The 4,460-nt window shown below is 49.2% G+C and overlaps 1 protein-coding gene across 2 annotated transcripts in view; it reads left to right on the top strand.

Annotated features, from left to right (window-relative positions):
- The first annotated feature begins 2,745 nt into the window (after positions 1-2,745).
- Flcn (folliculin) overlaps positions 2,746-4,460 on the top strand; it is a 20,292-nt gene continuing 18,577 nt past the window's right edge. The window contains exon 1 of one of the 2 annotated variants that reach the window (XM_021211965.1): positions 2,746-3,085. The gene's annotated coding sequence lies outside the window, so the exon portion shown is untranslated. Of the gene's footprint in view, positions 3,126-4,460 lie in introns of both variants that reach the window. The other variant, XM_021211964.1, reaches the window with a different exon arrangement.

Below are 4,460 nucleotides of genomic sequence, written 5' to 3'. Positions count from 1 at the left end.
ACACACACACACACACACACACACACACACACACACACATACACATCAGTTAATTTTTGCCATGCCGTGACTAGCTCAAAGGTTGGGCATTTTTAAATCTTCCCGTGCTAGCAAACACACCAGGGCCATCCACAATAGACTGTAGATGCAAAAACCACAGGTCTCATCATAAAGGGAAAAGACATAGTTTATTCTGGAGCTGTTTTGAGTGGCCTGGGAACACAGATTTAGATTACCCCAAATGAAATGTTCTAATGTGTAGGCATTTTTATAGTTTTGTTTTATATTTCTGTTTGTTTGTTGAGACAGGGTCTCTCTGTGTAGCCCTGGCTGTTCTGCAACTCACTCTGTAGACCAGGCTGGCTTTGAACTCAGAGATCTGCCTGCCTCTGCCTCCTAAGGGGTGGTAAAGGCATGCACCACTCCTGCCTAGCACAAATTTTATAGTTTTACAGAAGAAAGTCATAAGTCACAGCAAGTTTAAAATACATTGGTGGGTACCTCAGGCCGGTACAGCTTTCCTGTAGGCCCAAGATGCTGGGTGAACTTTTGTTTGTTTGTTTGTTTTGTTTTTTGTTTTTGTTTTTCAAGACATGGTTTCTCGATGTAGCCCTGGCTGGCCTCAAACTCAGAAATCCGCCTGCCTCTGCCTCCCAAGTGCTGGGATTTTTTTTTCAAGACAGGGTTTCTCTGTATAGCTCTGGCTGTCCTGGAACTCACTCTGTAGACCAGGCTGGCCTCGAACTAAAAAAAATCTGCCTGCCTCTGCCTCCCAAGTGCTGGAATTAAAGGCATGCTGGTGCTAGGTGAAATTTGAATTGGTGAGTTAATACACTGCACAAGGTTTTTATCTATTTGTTCTGACATGGAGGTAGGAGGCAAGGAAAGGCTGTTCCAGAGGGCTAGCTAGAACTTGCTCAAGATAAGGCAACTAGCTTTTGGGTCTGCAATATTCCATTCCGTCCACTGGTACTGACATTCTAATCAGCCAACCAGTCTCCGAAGACAGGCTTCTTTTGAGTTGGGAAGTGTCCTATGGCTGAGGCTTCTGTGGGGAGCTTGCTTCAGCTAGCCTCTGGGACTGGATCAGTAGGTGTAGGCAAAGGGACGCATTCCCCCTCAGCCTCCTAGGCTTCTCAATGACCGCAGAAGGGAATCCTGGTAGCTGCCTCAGCCTTAGAGACCTGGGAGAGCCAGTAGGGAGCTGCACACTCCTGCTGTCTCCCCAGTGACCTCCAGACTCTCTCTGTAATGACTGCTTTTGGGTGGCTGCCCAAATCCTCTGGTTGCGATCCAGGATCCCGGTTCTCAGAGCCATGGTCAGAGATGACCTGGTTCTTCCTAACATTGCTGTGGGGAGTTCCAACTGGTTTCCCATATATCCTGAGTGGCAGTCTGTTTAAAGCTGTTTTATCCTGTGTAAGATTGTTAACCCCTAGTTGACGCGTATCTGCTTTCTTCTGCTGCTGTCTGCTTGCTCTAGTCTTGGAGGAGGGTAGGGAAGAACCTCTTGGAAGACAGGAGATGACTCACAGTATCAGGAATAATCGGGATTGGTAAAAATAAACACACACAAGACAATCCCTAACACCAACACCGTAACTCCACCCTGCACTCCTTAATCTTTACCGGGCAGTAAACAAAGTTACAGAACCCAAGTTTGCATATTTTTTTTTTCTCCTGCTCCCTCTCCAACAAAACATGGAAGCTGAAATATAGAGAAAGGAATCAGGTTCCCGTGATTTGAAAAACAGACAGATACCAACGACTTCTACTCATCTGAAGCTTTCCACTTCCGGATAACCACATTCTGGGCATCCTCGTGTGCACAGCAGAGACTGGCTGCTGCATACAGCTGGCAGCGTTAGTTACAGGCTCAAGCCTAGAGCTCTGTTCTCATCTGCACTAATAGCTTTAAAATTCATTTTTAAAAAAGATTTCTTTTTATTATTATTGTTGTTAATGTGAGTACACTGTCAATCTCTTCAGACACACCAGAAGAGAGCATTGGATCCCTTTACAGATGGTTGTGAGCCACCATGTGGTTGTTGGGAATTGAACTCAGGACCTCTGGAAGAGCAGTCAATGCTCTTAACCGCTGAGACATCTCTTCAATCTCTAGCCCTTAAAATTCTTTTTTATTTTATTTATTTATTTATTTTGGTTTGACAGGGTTTCTCTGTATAGCCCTGGCTGTCCTGGAACTCACTCTGTAGACCAGGCTGGCCTCGAACTCAGAAATCCGCCTGCCTCTGCCTCCCAAGTGCTGGGATTAAAGTGGTGCTCCACCACTGCTCGGCTTAAAATTCATTTTTAAGTAGCTAAATAATATTCCATCCCTCACCCCCAAACGGGAAACCAAACACAGGGCTTAGAGAAAACAAACAAACAACGCCACAACCCATGAACTGTTTTGAAAGCTAGTTTGCAAAGATAGGGCCGGCTCAGAGCAAAACTGAGCCGTGCACATGCGTGGTCCTGCTTCGCTCTGTACCTTCCTCCCTCCCGGGACCTGACCGTACCTTCCACTTCTCTCCAAGGGGAGACGGTTTCTCTGACCCTCAACTTAACAGGCAGGGAGTAGAGCCACAAGAACTCACAGAACCCAGAGGAAAACTTTCCAGGTATCTTTTGGCTTCTGTAGGGACGGGGCGTGGATTGACTAATTTTCTCTGACTTTTTTGAAATGTCAGTTTTGACGTCACCCCTGCAGAATGGCTTCTCTCGGCGGCCGGAACCATCTACGCTTCTCCGCGGGGCTACTTGCAGCGCCGAGGGGCGCATGTGGCCGAGGGGCTTCAATTCCTTGCCTGGAGGAGCATTACATGGCACAGCAAGGCTCCGCACATCCTAGTCGCCTGCGGGGGGACGCGGCGCCGCTCGCTCCGGCTAATCACTGGCGTTGCTTGCCCTCTGCCGGCCTGCGGATGGTTCGGTCCGGCTGGGTCACGCGCTAGGCTCGGTGCAAGGGCCTGCGGAACGGGCTAGCACTTGCCGAGGGGCAGAACAGTGGCGACAGCCCCAGGACAGTTGCGAGCGGATTCCGGCCCAGCATCGGGGAGACGGCGGCAAGCGCCCCAGCTGGGTTGGTGTTGGGCCATAGGGCTGAATGGAAAGTGCGGATGGTAAACACCTGGGACAGGGAGGTGGCAGGTTCCACCCCTCGGTTGGGGTAATTGCTTTAGTTTTACTGAATACTCCTGGGGACATCTCCCTGCCAGTCCACCTCCGTTTTCTAACAGGACAGAGCAGGCAGGACACCTCATTTCTCTCCACTCTAACAGGATAACTGGTCCTCAGGGGTTGGAAGGAATGTTTGGTCCTGGGATTAGCCAATGGGTCGCGGTCGAGGTCACAAGTAGCCCTGAACAGTAAGGGGGCTAGGAGGACCTACAGCAAGTATAGGGTGACTTTCCATTTCTCGGGGGATGGGGGGCGGGGGTGGGGAGGAAGCCTGGCACCACCCATGGTGCCCGGCAGAGAGAAATTTCTGACTACGGCTAGTGTATTGCTGGCAGTGCAGGGTTATCATAGTTGTCATTAAACAGTAGAGAGGTCATGGCACGTGATATTGTTTGCTCTGCTAGTGTCAAGTGACTGGGCGCTCTTCAAAGGAAGTCCTGCTGAAGTTGGCAGTAGTAGAGTGGGGAGTGGTTCTAAGTTGGAGATAAAGTTCCCTGCTGAATTTCTTACCCACTCTGTAAGAGCTAGTGTGGCAGCGGGGATCAGTGAGTTTCCTGTGGGAGACAGTTACAGCTCCAGCTGACTCCCGTGGAGATCCTTGTAACCCCTTGTTTGCCTACAAGGCACTCTTAGTGGCCTGGTGCTGTGAGAAGACAAGAAATAGAGACGAGGAACAAGCAGGGCACACCAGGGAAGGATGGCGTGGGTCTCGTTTGCCAAGCTTGTAGTTCAGGCAGCGTGAGCAAATCGTGTACATGTACAGCCTGCCTCTCAAAGTACGACAATGATGAGGAGACTGTCTTCAGCTCGAAAGGTTACTAGGAAAGGGTGGTTAGGCACAATCCCAGAAGCCCGCACCTGTGGTAGAAGGACGTGGTAGACATTGGAATGGCTCGGAGAGTAACTGAAGAACTGGGCTCTTCCTCACCAGGATTCAGGTGCCATATGCAATACTGTCAGAGGCGCCTGTTGCCCAGTGCCCAGGATTTCCAGAGGATAAGTGACAGTTGGTGTTACGGGCTGGCAAGGATTAGGAACTCAGGTAGTAGGTTTCTCTGTGGCTGCAGAATGGAGTGTCATTTAGGCTCCATTACAGTCTTCCAGTGTCTGCCTGGGCCGAGGAGTGAGTAATGTGAAGACTCGACACTCTTGTTGGACAAATCCTCTTTTTTTTTTTTTTTTTTTTTAAAGATTTTCTTTCTCTTTCTCTCTTTCTTTCTTTCTCTCTCTCTCTTTCTCTTTCTTTCTTTCTCTCTCTCTTTCTCTTTCTTTCTTTC

Source organism: Mus pahari, chromosome 14 (genome assembly GCF_900095145.1).
Source record: "Mus pahari chromosome 14, PAHARI_EIJ_v1.1, whole genome shotgun sequence".
NCBI lineage: Eukaryota > Metazoa > Chordata > Mammalia > Rodentia > Muridae > Mus > Mus pahari.
Note: the sequence above shows the minus strand (reverse complement) of the source record. Positions and strands in the feature narration are given on the sequence as shown.